Genomic DNA, 15,690 nt, shown 5'->3' with positions numbered 1-15,690 from the left:
ACTGCCTTCCACTTTAGTTAACAAATGAGTCATTTTTTTCCCCCATAACCAGTTTGTTATAAATTTGGTCATAAGATGGTTACATCGACTAGTCTGATCTTAACAAAATAATTGAAAAAATTGACAGGCCATTAGTTGAATAGGGGAAAATCTGATTCTTCTTGCTCTTAGGATGTATGAATTGGTAATAGCTTAGCCCTTAACTCTGATGTAAGACTGGATTTATTGGAACTTCTTTAGTCCAGATTGCAACACCTTTCTGTTTCTTGTGTATTCTATATCCACTGCCTCCTGTAGTAATTGAGGGTTCTCCCCATTCTGGGCCTGGTTAGCCTTAAAGAAACATTCTTTCCTTTCTGCAATCTTTGAGTCACTACTAATCATATATACTTTTGAGAGTCAATAACACTGTATTATAACAGCATATTCACATACGTTTTCCTAACTAAGCTGTGAGCTCCTTGAGAGCAGGTTCTAACGTGTGTTTTTGCTTTATCCTCTAATGCTGAAAACTATCTACAGTATAGGTAAAGCACTCAAATGGGACAAATGAATACATGAGAGTGAACAGATTAATGGTTTTGCTTGTGTTAGATGTCTAATATATTTGTACTTTTTGCTTACTGTGTGGAAAACATTCTAGTATAGTCCTATTTTTAATGTTCATTTATTGAAGTAAATGTAAATCAAAATAGGAGATACATATTAAAACAATTATGACATTTTTACCTCTCAAATTGGCATAAATTTTTAAATTGATAATACCTATTGTTGATGGCATAGGGAGAAAACTGTTTGTGCTTTACTGAAGAGGCTGTGATTGGCATAGTCTTTTCTGAAGGTAGGAAGATATGTTCAGAAGCCTTAATAAGTTTCATATCCTCTTACCCAGCCATTCTAAGCCTAGAAATTTATCCTAAAGAATAAAATTTGTGAAAGCCTTTTACCATAACATAGTTTATAGGGGGAAAAAAACTACCTAAATGCTTATACAGGAAAATTTGTTAAATAATAGCACATTCATTTAATGAGGTATTATGGCCTCTTTAAACATCCATGGTATATTATTAAAGGGGGAAAGCATTTTAAAGCAGTGTGTACAATATGATACTATATTTTAAAACTATATGTATCAAGAGAAGGCTGAAAGACTATACACCAAAATATGAGAAAATGGTTAACTTCTTGGTGATAGAATTACCAGGAGTTTTTATTTTGCTTCACAATCTGTATTTTCTGTAATACAATGAGTATGTTACTTTTGTAATATAAAAAAAATAAAGGTTGTATAAGGAATATATACTTTCTCCTTTGCTGATTATACACATCCTCTAGTGAGTGGGACCAATTATCAAATAGGAATTTCCCCCTGGACTCATTGTTGCAGACCTTTTTACTTGCCTTTTCTGCCACTATTGCTAATCCTAGTCTGTATACAGTGAAAGACAGATGTGCGCCACCACACTTGCCTGGTTTTGCCTAATTTTTAACCAGTTGAATAAAATGGCAAAGTCACTTAAAATCCTTACACTCATTAACATCAATCTGTTACTCTTTATCTTTGGGCAGGGCCATTCATCTAGTCAGTAGTCCATCTGCCTAGTATATTTGTAAGCATAAAGCATATTATTTAGATTTGGTTAACTACCAAAAGGCAAATACAATATAATTACAGCATAGCATTATACTACTTTCAATTATCAAATGAGCTATTCCTTTCTCTTCTGCTGCCTGCACCTTGAAAGTCCTAACCTGGCTAACTCTCACTAATCTTTCAAAACTCCTAATCTCAGCTTAGATATTACCTCTTCTGGGAAGGCTCTCCTCACCCACACCCACTCCCCAATATCTTTTACCTTCTATAGCATTGTTGTATTATACTGAACTCATTGAAACCAGGGATTTGGTCATTCATCTTTCCAATGTCCTTAGCTCAGTGTAGGACCCTTAACAGACACTTAAATATTTATTTCTTGATAGGATGAAAAGTGAATGATGAAATAAAATTTTCTTCTGATGTTAAAAAATAAAGGTTAGGAATGATTTGTTCTTACATATTAGTTCCTGTGATCACCTCTTCGGTTTATTAATTTGGACCATATATTCTCTTGGATATGAAAATCACTGGACTGTAGTTTGGAGAAACCATTTTCTGTATTTTTGATAAGTCATGGAAAATCTGGCCCCTTTATTTCTCTAGCAGCTGGGTATATGTTTTTTAACATTGTGGATTGTGCTTTGTACATTCACTGTGAGTTTTAGGTTTAGATATTTGGATTCATTTTAGAGCAGCAACATGATATGGTGGAATGATAACCACATGGTGAACTGAAGAGGCAATGCTAATCTAGACATAGACATTGATTTTCTGGGTGATCTGCAGGCACTTATTTTTCCAAAGCTTCAATTTCTCATCTGTAAAGTAAAAGTTTGGGGTTCAAGAGACCCAAGGTCTTTTTCCAGAATCCTCTCAAATTTTAGTGTACTGTCTTAGAATACTTTGACCTGATTTTAGCTTTCAAAGATCTAAAGAATTGGACCTTAACTATTAGCATTCAATCCAATGTAGAAGTTGCCTGTATTACTTTCTGGTTTGCTGAGGCTAGAATATTTTTTGTAGTTTGATGTTACCACAATACCCTCATTGCAAGTTTTTCTTGACACTGTCCCTGTATTCGTTTGTGTGTAACTTTCATGGATTGATTCTGGTTTTGCCCTTGGAGTGGAATTTCTCTTTTCTGCATAACTGATTTCCAGATATTTGAAGATAGCAATAATACACTAGCCATGAGTCTCTTATTCTTCAGGTTAAAAATTCTAGTTTCTTTCATGGTTTCTCATATGATCAAGTTGCCCTTTATTCCTGTTTAAGACTGTGTGTATTTTTGCACCTTAGGAACTTTGTACATACCATTCCTCTGCCTCCTAAACTCTTTATGCCTTTATCCACGTACTGAATCATTCATTTGTCAATGCCTTTCTTCTTCCAGTCAAATGAATTGCTTTATCCTTTTGTTTCAGAAATGCTGCACTATGATTTACACACTTTTTACTCTAATGTTTTTTGTACTGAATAATATTTTCTCATACTTGTGTGTTCCATAATAGCAAGGACCTTAACTGATTCGTTCACAGTATCCAGAACATGAAAGGTATGTGTGAGTAAATGAATGAGTGAATGAATGAGTCTATTTTCTAATTTGTAATATGGAGCTGCATCTGATAGGGGCTCAAGAAGTGTTTACTGAAGAATAAATGAATTCATGGATGCACAAAATGAATGAAGTAGTGTTTCAAGATACTTCAGGCTCTTCTGAATCCTTCCTCTTAAAAAATTTGAACCAAACATAGAACTACAGATGTGATATAATCTGTGCAGGTACAGCAGTCTTAACAAGTTCTTTAATTTCAGATTCACACATTAACAGAGAAAATAGAAACTAAAATAGGGCCTGAGTAATTCTACTTTTTCTCTGCACTCATCGTGAAACTCCCTAGCAGCAGATCTGTGCCTTCTCCACACTCTTACCTCAGTTTTCCATATTCTAGATTTAATTTTGAACTTTCACCTTCTGGCACTACTCTTAGCTCTAGAAGGCACTCCTGCTTTTGTCTTTCTATTTTGTGCTTCCTGCTGTCTTTGAAAATATGCTTCCCTCGTTTGTCTTTAAGTTACCACACTTGTAGGGTGGCCTCTTGATTTCAGGATACTGCTAAAACTCATAAAACATTTTTCCTTAAAGAAGTAAATTATCTCTAAGATTTGAAGAAAAGTAATCATTTAGAAACTCCCTGTTATGGTTTAAAGTAATACAAGCTTCCTTAAAAATAAAAACTATGTTTTAAAGTAGTTTCTAATATTGATTTACATGCAGTTGCATAAATGATATAGACTTCCCAGAATTTCCAATTCAATACCCATACCTTCACTTTAAGCAAGTGTTTGTAGATACAGGTGGTGACTGTTGAATGAACCAAGATCCAGGCGAAATAAATACAGAGTAGGAGTTTGCGTTGAGAGTGATGGAGAAAGCAAAGGGAAATGACACCTACTGTTGCTATAAGAGCTACTAGTTGCCTATCCTGTATGTTTCATTGGAAAAAGTCCTGAAAAGAAGTCTGCAGTGTTAAGGGAAAACAAGCAAATGGTTCAGCCTTTTTTTTTTATATCTGTATGTAGATAGACTGGAAAACAAAAAAACAGGAAATACTCCTGAAGTATAAACAAACACTCATTGTGTCACTTTACTGGAAAATTGTGTATTCTCCACAAGCCAAGTGGAGAGTAATTAAATGGAAAGGATGACAACTAGGAAGAGGAAACCATTATGAACCAGATTCTAGCCACAGCATGGCCTTCAACTGCTTACCATGTGAATTTAGAAAATTATTGCTTAAAAAACAGAAATGGTTAAGAAACATGTCAACAAAATCTTTAAATGAGAGATCTGCAGAATTAATAATCGGTAACTACTTTTAAATATAAAACTCCACTCACTGCTGACAGAATGGTTCATCCTGTATTTTTATGAGAAAAAAAATTTAACAGGGGAATTTGTGCACTAGTTTGTGGGGTTGGCCTGACCATTCCAAAAGTCAAACTGAAAAGACTGCCTCACTAGAAGCTAGAAAATTTGCCTGTTTTCAGAGTTCACTGTGCTCTTTATATTTTTCATAACCCACACTTACTAGCAGTCAAAAGAACTCTGGATTAGAAACCAAATGATTTGCCTGGATAACTTCCAGTGTTGCCATAAGTTTCTATTAACATAAGCATAGGAAATCACTTTATGGAATCTAAATTGTAATTTCAAATGGCACTAATGACATCAACACTATAGTAATTATGTGAAATGTGTGTAACTAATTATGAATTCATAGAATTACACAATTATTATTAGACATGTTTGGAAACTAGTCCAATGACTATTACCTTAAAATTTTCTGTGACTGATTAATTACTGACCATTTAATATTTAAAGCCATGTGGTAGTTTGACATCTATTTGGTCAATGCAGAGAAAACTTGACTGATGTACTAATTTAGACTAATTTTTTAAAAGGCGTTTTGGCTGACAGAGGGAAACTTGTAATTAACAGAGGAATTTGCATTTAGGTCATTAATTTTTGCTCAATAATCTGGAAGATCAGAGTTAAGAATTGTAAATATCCAATGAGTCACCATAAACATTCAGTTTCAAAACCAAGACTCTGTTGAAAAATTTTTCTGAATCCCTGGGAAATTTAGATAATAGAAGATACAATTCTTAAACTTGTCACTTGAACTGGGCTATATTGCAAGATCACAGGTGGATGCATTTTCCCATTAGACCAGAAGTTTAATCTGTTTGAGCTTGCTTGTTAAATTCTTAAGTGGCTTTCTTGTGATATTGCCCTCCATGTTTCTCTGCACCCCATTAATTGAATTTGCATTCTCTAAGATTGAGGTATAAGTCTATATACTTGGTTATTAATACTAGTAATTTAAAAATCTATACATAAGGCAAAAATGTCAAGTTTGTATTGAACACCAATGAGAATTTACTGATTACAACTCTTAAAATTCACACTTCAACTGATTGAATATTCATTCATGGAAAATAAAGGATATTTTTTTAAAGCAAACCTCTTAGATACATGAAAACAGCAAGTACTGAAAATAATCAAATGACACATTCATCTCTCAGTTACAGCAATATTTTTCTGGTACCTGCATCTTTGCCAGAGAAAAGTATCACAGAGTGGCAGCCAAGAAGAAACTCCTAAAGTATAGGGTAATTTCATAGCATTTAGAATCCTGAGAAATTCTGCTCAGATTCTGAGTGAGAAAATCTGGGTTTCCATAGAGAGAAAACCAGATGAAACAGCACCAGGTCTAGAGACTAGATAGCATATTGGTAAGATTTGGCCTTCAATTAGAGCTCTTGAGTTCCCTGCACCTGAGGTTGTGACAAGAGAAAGAACCATAGGGCAAGGGGCAGATCGGTCACACCCTTCAGGAGACCACACATGAAAGGGAGGAGTTTAGTTTTGCATTGCTGCGACCAAAATACCCGACATGTTCTACTAAGAAAAGGAAAAGTTTATTTAGGGCTCATGGTTTTAGAGGCCTCGATCCATGGATGAACTCCTCCAATGCTGAGGGCCCAAGGTGAGGCAGGGCATCATGGGGGAAGAGTCCAGTAGAGGAAAACCACTCAACTCATGGTGGGGTCAAAAAGCAGAGCGGGAAGGGGCCACAGGGAAGATGTACTCTTCCAGGGCATACCCCCAGTGACCCACCTCCAGCCACATTCCACCTGCCTGTAGTTACCACCCAGTTAGTTCATTCAAGTAGGATGAACTGATCAGGTTACTGCTCTCATAATCCAATCATTTCACCTCTGAATATTCCTGCATTAATGGAATATTTCCTATCCAAACCATAATAGGAGGCAACCTAATGAATGCTTAGCAGTTACTCAAATGTATCACATGAACCTGAAACAACGCCAGGAGAGCAAACCTGAGAAGAACATCATGCCAGAAGCCCATCTCTTCAAGATTGTCATGTAATAATCTCTGAGTGAATAAATATTATATGAATTTATATTAAAAAGATCAAATAAAATTAATTCATTCTAAAATTATTTTTATTTGATAAATAATAATTGTGTATATTTTGGGGGCATGATGCAATGTTTTGATCTATGTCTACATTGTAGATAAGATTACATCAAGCTAATTTTTGCATGAATGGATCATGGGCTTTAGTAATCCTACCTCAGTTTTCTTGGAAGATTAAAGGAATTGATACATAAAAATTCTTAGAATCATCCAATACTCAATAAGTGTCTAATAAATGTTATTTTCTTCTTATTTCTACTGAAATGAATACTGTGAAGGGATGCACTGCCTGCCCAGCAGAAGTTATTATTCTTTCTACCTTGGGATTGCTCCCCATCCCCCACTTTTTTCCTGCATCTTACTCTCCTTGCTCTCCTCACTTTTCTTTTTTCCTTGATCTTTTTTTTTGACAGTGTGTGTGGGGAGGGAGCAGGACTCGTTTTTGTATTTTTGTTTTGTTTTGTTTTGTTTTGGTGTTGGGGATTGAACCTAGAGCCTAGTGCATTCCTAGCATGCACTCTCCCGCTGAGTTATAACCCCTGCCCCTCTTTACTAGTTTTTATTATTGAAAACCTAAGGCTATGGTTTGGTGACCTCAAAATAATTCAACCCGTTCAATTTAACCTACCCACTTATTTAGCAGTCTGGGAGACAAAAACAGCATGTTGTTTTTGCTGACTGTCTTTCTCCCTAACAATCCAAACTCTGCTTATCATCCAGGCCTTCATCCTGGTTGTTTTCTTGAATCAGTCCTGGGCACACTAATATTTGTAGCACTCATTCAATGGTTATGCTTATATCATCCACTTATTATTTCCTGTATACAATGGATTGTATTTCATATGATTTTTGTATTTTCTTTTAAGGATATTTTAAGTTCCTCAAGGAATGAAACTTCATTGGAATGGCAAACCCATCCCTTCTCTGACCCCGGTCATTGAGTATCCACCTTAGTGTTATTTATACACAGAATAGATTCTCCTTAAGAAATACTTGATGAATTGAATCACTCTATTTCATTCAAATGCTTGCTTGATATTATGGAATTTTCAATCTAAATATGCCAGGAGAAAGTTGTCTATTCTTCAGTAATATCTATTCTATTATCCAAATGATCCTAAATCATTTCTTTTGCAGTTGATCTTACCATCTGGATGAGATGAAAGAAGAAAATATGATAATGATCATGATTGATTACTTTGGCTTTTAAAACTTTTACAGAGTTCTTTTCATAAGGGATTGATATGTTTTATTCAAGGGGTTTTAAGTCTTTGGAATCTGTGATTGGGAAAGCTGTGTCCCATTCAGTCTAATTTTTAGATTCTTAGTAGTTGTATTCAAGATGAGATCTCAATACATCTGCATCAGAATCATCTGGGATTTTTATTTAAATTGAATAGTTCAGTGCCTCATCTCAAACTTACTGAAACAGAATGTCTTGGTGTAAAGATAAAAATCTTGCATTTTAGCATGCTCCTAAATAAGTCTTGAGTATTTGTGAGTTGAGAACTATTGTCTTAATATTTAATATGTTAGAAAGATAATTTTTGTTTCACGTTCTTTTTTAAATTTTACATTATGCATAATAAACTCTTAATTCATCTTAAATTAATTTTATTTTTAATAAACAAACAGTATTTATATTTATATATGGGTACAGTGTTAAAATTTGATACACATTTTTTTTAGAGCTAGAACCTTCTCTCTCCTTGCCCTCTCTCTCCCTTTCTCTCTCTCTCCCTGTTTACACAGACATGCAACCCTCTTGTCATAACCTCCTGAGGGTCACATTGTCCTTTACAAGTTTTCCTACATCTGATATCTTCTACTGCCATGAGACTGTGATGCTCAAGGATAGGTGCCCATGGCACAAAATAGATTAGGGGTATAGCAGTTGCTATTATGAACACTGAATTTGATTTTTTTAAAAATATTTTTTTAGATGTTGATAGGCCTTTATTTTATTCATTTATTTATGTGTGGTGCTAAGAATTGGATCCAGTGCTTCACACATGCTAGGCAAGCACTCTACCACTGAGCCACAATCCCTGTCCCTGATATTGATACTTAACTGTTTATGTGTATTAAATGGATACTCTCAACAAGGAGGAAAAAAGTATAGAATAATATCATGTTTCTTTGCCATCTTTTATCATTTTGGGTTCACAATAGGAGATGAATATAGGTAAACCAGTCTGTATTCAGTAGGAATTTACAGTTTTGGTTAATGATTTGAGATGAGGGCTGAGCAAATATTTAATTTATATATTAAAGCAAATGGAAAAAAAAAAAAAAAAACCAGACCTTCACCCAAACTTATTTCTGGAAGAATGACTCAGCAAGACTGAGAAAGATTTTGTTTGTGAACCTGACTTCCATAGCTTGATGTGCAACCAACAGTCTTTCATAACCAACTGAGCCATTGTCTCCTGATGTTTTTGTATTTCTAGCCAGAACATGAAGTTGGCAAAATTATCCAAAACATCACATTCCAAACTACTCTAGTTATACCTAAGAAGCTCAATTTTTAAAATATGAATGTGTAGTTGGTAAATCTGTGTGAAAAATTCCTGATTTTTAGTCAGTAATATTACTTCCTCTTATTAAAGTCATATGTATGAGAATATTTCTCTGATGTATAAATCACTATAAAACATGGCCCTTGTGTCCTTTTGCTCTATAAAATCATCTGACAAACAGATATCTCCTTTTCTCTAGTTCCATCTGAAAATAAGAAACCTGTACGATTTGCTCAACAGTGTACAAAGATCAGTGAAAGAAGAAAATCTTTGCTTGGATATTCAGGCTCAAATAAAGTTCCAGAACATGCTGTGCCCTGTAAATTAACACACTGTTTTCTTCTCAGGAAGTTAAGCCCAAGTGATCACTCCAGGTCAGCTAAGTGATGTGAACACTAAGTGATGTTCTGCTTACACTTCCAACTTTCTTTATATCCAGATCCTGTCTTATCATATTCAATTTATACAAACCAGCCCCTCTCATATCTAAAGGAAAGAAAGGAACTGACCTTTATTAAGCTCCAATGTGCTTAGTACTTAAACAAAATATTACCTCATCCAATCCTTACAATTCTTTTTTAAAAATGTTTTTTAGCTGTTAATGGATCTTTTATTTTATTTATATGTGGGGCTGAGTATCGAACCCAGGGCCTCACACATGCCAGGCAAGTGCTCTACCACTGAGCCACAACTCCAGCCCCAAAGCCTTATAATTCTTGAGATAGATTTTATAAACCTCAACTGACATATGGGAAAATTTAGATTCAAAAAAGTGCACAGATGATGACTGAGTGAACTGGTATTTAATACCAGGATTTCTATTTTCAAATCTGGTATGTTTGTCATTATTATAGGACTCAGTACATATAGTAAATGATCAGTGAAAGTTTGCCAAATGAATGAATGAACTCCATGGATGACTCAGGAATATCAATTTGAATCTCTCAAGCTTTTCTTTTTATTCATTGTCTTTCTTTTCCCCATGGTAAATTTTTTTAAATAGATTTAAGGGTCACCTAATCCAATCTCCTCCATAAGTAGGAGTCACCTGTAAAGTGTCCCTGATACAAAGTCCTCATCCTTTTTTCCTTTTCCCATGAGAAAATGATCATTAACTTGTGAGGCAGTCTGCTTCATTCTTAAGTATTACTTATTACTGGAAGGGTTTTCCTCAGCCAGGCACAGTGGTACGTACCTCTAATCCCAGCCACTTGGAGTCTGAGGCAGGAGGATCATGAGTCCAAAGTCAGCCTGGGCAACACAGTGAGACCCTGTCTCAAAATTTTTAAAAAGCTTTCCCTCACACTAGAGGAAAAAAACTGCTTCTAGGTGGAAGGATGGCATAGTGTCATGGGAAGACCATACATCTGGACTCAGAAAATTGGAATTTAGACCCCAAATTTTTCACTCTGAGTAAGTTCCGTCTTGCTGAACCTTAGTTTGCCACGTGTGAAATGGTAGTAATGGTGGTGCCTATGTTGCCCAACTCTCAAGGTCATTATGAAAACCAAGTGATATAATTTATAAGATAAGTTGTTTTGCAAATAGCAAGTCTCTCTCTTTTTCTTTCATTTTCCTTTCCTTCCCTGCCTCTCTCCTTCCCTTCCTTCCTTCCTTCCTTCCCTCCCTCTTTTCTTTTCTTTTGTATGGGGGACTGAACCTAGGGTGTTTAACCACTGAGCCATATGCCCTGCCCTTTTTCTTTTATATTTTGAGACAGGGTCCCACTAAGTTACTTAGGATCTTTCTAAATTGCTGAGGCTGGCTTTGAACCTGTGATCCTCCTGCCTCAGTCTCCCAAGCTGCTGGGATTACAGGCATGTGCCACCATGCCCGGCTGGTGAAAGTTAAGAAAACATTAACTTTTCTTAATGGAAAAGTTAGCTCTTCCTATTTCACCATTGCACTTTGTAAAATAATTCTATTCATTGTTAAAGAAAATAATGACATATTTCATTACATCATCTTATGTTTAGGCTAATATGCCCTTTTCCCTATAATTTTTTAGGAAAGATTTCATATAAATTCTCTTGGTTGCCTCCTATGGATGGTCTCCAATACGTCAAACACTGCCCTGAGGTGTGCCCACAGCTGCACCTGGCACTACAGGATGATATGACCAGCATAGAACACAGCTGTGTCAATGTATTGGCCCCCACATACTGCTCTAATCAACCTCGCTACACAAGTGTTTCTATTCATTACATTTCTCTGTGAAACTGTGACGTTAGTGTTTGACTAAGTCAGGTCCTTTTCACATTAGCTGCTGTCAAGTCACATCTCCCAGATCTTGTGTTCATGGGGTTGTGCTCTTTCATGTAAATGTAGATCACTGAATTTATTTATATTCAGTACATCTTACTGGCTTCAGACCATCATTACAATCTTCTGAGATTTTTCTTTTGCTTTTATTTTTTACCTACCAATGTATATCTACTTCTACAAGTTTTATGATATTTGCAAAAAATTAAGAAAGGCTTTTCTAGCATTAGCCACATTATAATAAAAATGTTGAAGATAAGGTTGGGGAAGAACTTTGTGTCTTCTCACTAAAGATGCTCCTTGAATCTAGCTTATTACTCTCATAGTTACTGAACCATTTTACAGTTGTGATAAAACTCCTTCTTCCTGATAGTGAGGCCACAGTTTGGTCTTAGCATCACTAAGGTGTAACATAGTTCCTGAAAAATAGTTGCTGCTTAAGAAGAGTTTTTAGTTGAAGAATAAAGGAACTGGTGCAGACCTATGAACAAATAGACTGAGTGTGGCTATCCCAGACATATGCCTCTCTAACTTGACCAAAATCCAACTTACGGTTTTCTATGTTTTATTCAAAAGGCTATTAACAGCCATTTTGACAGATGTATCCTAAGTCTATGGAAGCATCCTCTTTCCATATTCAATAACTCTGTTATAGATGGGAAAAAAATCCACAATATGACTTGTCTTAGAGAACTCATCCATACTTATTTGCACATAACACCTGTTGTTTTGAGTTTTCACAAACCTCCTGCTTACTTTCTCTGAACTTTTGCTTCATGATCTCCTACTTCCTGTGTGTTCCATTCCTCCCAGTGGGATGTACATCTGTGTAAGTACTTTCTCTTCTATCTTCTTCCTCTTTCTCCTTTGCCTCGTTTTTGTTCTTTTCTCCTTATGTTCTTTAGTTCTCCTTATTCCTTTTCTTTCCTACCTGTCCTCTTCCATTCTCTGGATCAAAGATGAATGAAAAACATATTTATACATGTATTGAATAACATTTCATGCTCCAAGATCTTATAAAATAATTGAAAGAAACATTTTTTCTTTATACCTACATAACACAAAATCCCTCCAACCAATATTTTATATAAATCCCACTGACAAATGCATGGGTCAGTGGTCCCCAAATGTAAAGCCTTTATCTTTTAGAGGATTTATTGTAATTTTGGTGATTAATATGAATCCAAGTAGAAACCTTTCTGTATAATTATGATCTGTGATGTTTTAAAAGGTTGGTTCTATTTCTCCCAGAAGGCTTAGGAGAATATTCTATTAAATTATTGTGTACTTTGTCTTATCAGCATTTAGCTTTCGAGTTACAGTTTAGGTTTTGTCATAAGAGGGGACAAGTTTGACTTAGGTTATTTTTATGAGAATGGTTAAATGAGGTCTTTGATAAGCGTTTATTGTTAGCTCAAGGAAATGTCATCTTCTAGTTTGCTTAATTCATAAACATAATCCTCTGCTATTTCCCGTATATTATTAACTAGTATTATTTTGGGGGATGGAAAGTATGTGTCATTCTCATAATCACTGCTATGGACTGAATTGTGTCCTTACAAAATTCATGTATGGAAGCCCTAATTCCCTATGTGACAGTACTAGAGATAGGGCCTATGATGTAACTCTGATCCCATAGAACTGATGTCTCTGTAAGAGAAAAAGTACAAAGTTGAACAACTTGAATGTGTCAATTCCAAAACTTACTAACAGCTATAGTAATCAAAACTGTGGTTATGGCATAAGGTTAGACATATAGAACAATGGAAGGGAACTGAGGTCCAGAAATAAACCCATACAACTATGATCAATTGATTTTTGACAAGAGTGCCCAATCTATTCTGTGGAAAAAGAGTAGTCTCTTCAACCAGTGATGCTGGTCCAACTGGATTTCAAGATTGTTTTGCCTTAGTGGAGAGTGGAGTTCCAGTTAGTTCCATATGAATTTGAGAATTGGCTTTTCTGTTTCGGCAAAAAGTCTGTAGGAACTTTTGATAGGGATTGCACTGAATTCATGCTTCCTTCTGTAACAGTTACATCATGACAATATTTAGTCTTATACACTAGTACAGATGATGCATTTCTATTTATTGAGGTCATTTTTAATTTTCTTCCTTCCTTTCTTTTCTCCTCTAAATTTTCTTTATTATTTCCATCAGAAGGCAAATATGCAATACAATCACCCACTTTAAAAACAAATCCCTCTTTGACAGTTTACCTCCAGCTACTGCCCCAACTCTCTCCTCTACTATATAGCATAATTCCCTTCTGTTATTTATATTAGTTATCTCTAATTCTTCTCCTCCAATTCTTTCCTAAAGCCACTTCAAACAATTGAAACAGTTCTGAGTTATAAGTAACTTACTAAGTTTCTAAGTTACTTAGTCTAAGTTACTAATGTCACCCAGTTAAGTTACTAATAAGTTACTAATTATTAATAAGTTACTAATAATAAGTTACTAATAAGTTACTAATAAGTTACATAAGTTACTAATGTGGGTGAGGTAGCACACACCAGGTTCAGGAGGTTGAGGTGAAAGGATTGCAAGTTTGAGGTAAGTCTAGGCAACTTAGTGAGACCCTGTCTCAAAATTAAAAAAAAATTGTTGGGGAAGTAGCTCAGTGCTAGAGTACCCCTGGGTTCTATCCTTAGTACCAAAACAAACAAACAAACAAACAAACAAAGAACAACAAAACACCCATATTGCCAAATCTCTGTCCTCAACTTATTTGGTCTATAACACTTGACACTGTAAACTAATTCCTTTTCCTTGAAAGACTTAGTTTCCAGCATAGTACTCTCCCAATTTTTCTCCTCCCTCATTCATCTCTGCCTCTCAGGTCCCTTTGCTGGTTCCTCCTTATCTAGATGACCTCTAAACATTGAGTGCTCCTTATCTCAATCCTCAGAACACTCCTATTTTCTTCCCCCCACCCCAGGATGGTCTCTAGCTTCATCACTTTAAACCCCAATTAAACACTGCGAACTTGGACATGTATATTTCCAGTCCTGACGTCTTCTTTTCTAAACTCCAGGACCTCCCACTGACTTTTCAACATCTCTGTTTGTATTGTCTCCCACCTGAGACTTTACTTAAAATTCTCCAGTGACCTATCTCACCTGAGTACAGGTGAGACACTCTAAGCCCCTGCCTGCCCTTTTCCTCTGTAGCACTCCTCACCATCTGACATGCTGTATGTTTTACTTTGTTTATTTGATGGTAATTTAAGTTTCAAGAAAACAAGGATTTCTACCTGGTCTGTCCTTCTTTCCATCCTTTCTTCCTTCCTTCCCTTTTTCCCTCCCTCTTTCATTTCTTTCTCTTCCCTATATCCATAGCACTTAGAATTATATCTGACACCATATGTAAATATTTATTCAATGAGTGAATAAATTACATCTTGATGATGTGATTTGTAGTATACTTTACCACTCTTATTAACGATCCTTTCTGTTCCCCATTTTCCATCTAATTTATTAACAATTTTTTCATTGTTCAATTCAGTCATTTAGCAGTTGAACACACTGAGGTTCCTAGGGGTTATATGGCTTATCTAGGGTTGCATGAAGATTTCTATACAGAACCCAAAGAACTCCTTACATTCACCTTCCAGCTGGTTTAGGAAGAGCAATTATATCAGAGAAAAATCCAAAGAGTAAGAGAATGACAAACTATTATGTAACTATTTCTTAAACTGCTTGGTTTTTATCCTCCAAGATAGCAACTACTTTAGTTTGTCAATTCAGACTCACTGCTCTGGCTTTTTTCCTTATCCTTTCTTTCTTTGTCAGAAATAATATGTTTTTCTGGTCACAATGAACAGACCCATTTCTGTATTTCCCAACTAAGCATGAAACCACAACATGCTCTGTTAGTTCCCAGGAACATTTAGACAATGTCAGGCAGGACTGTCAGATTCCAGTCCTTTGAGATCATGGAACTGCCAAGTTGGGAGGAAACAAGGAACTTACCCGCGCCAACCCCCAAGTTTCAGCTGAGGATCTTGAAGCCTGTGGGGTGGGTAGGCAAGTTTACACAGGTTCTCTCACATGATGGGCAGTGTTATTTCCAATAACTCAGCTTCCTGCCATTGACCATTTTTGTGCCTTTGTTTTTTCTTCTTCAGTAATGCCTGAATCTCTTTTCAAACTGGAAACTTAATTTTTAATCTCCTGTTTCAGGTTTTAAATTCGTCATGTAGGGAAACAGGTTTTGTTCCCCTGAGGTATTACTAAAATGGTCAGGTCTTGATAGGAGGAATGACTGATGTGCTGTAAAGGTTTGGGGGCTTCCTGTGCCCTG

The sequence above is a fragment of the Sciurus carolinensis genome, chromosome 11 (assembly GCF_902686445.1).
Source record: "Sciurus carolinensis chromosome 11, mSciCar1.2, whole genome shotgun sequence".
Classification (NCBI taxonomy): Eukaryota; Metazoa; Chordata; class Mammalia; order Rodentia; family Sciuridae; genus Sciurus; species Sciurus carolinensis.
This window is presented reverse-complemented; position numbering follows the sequence as displayed.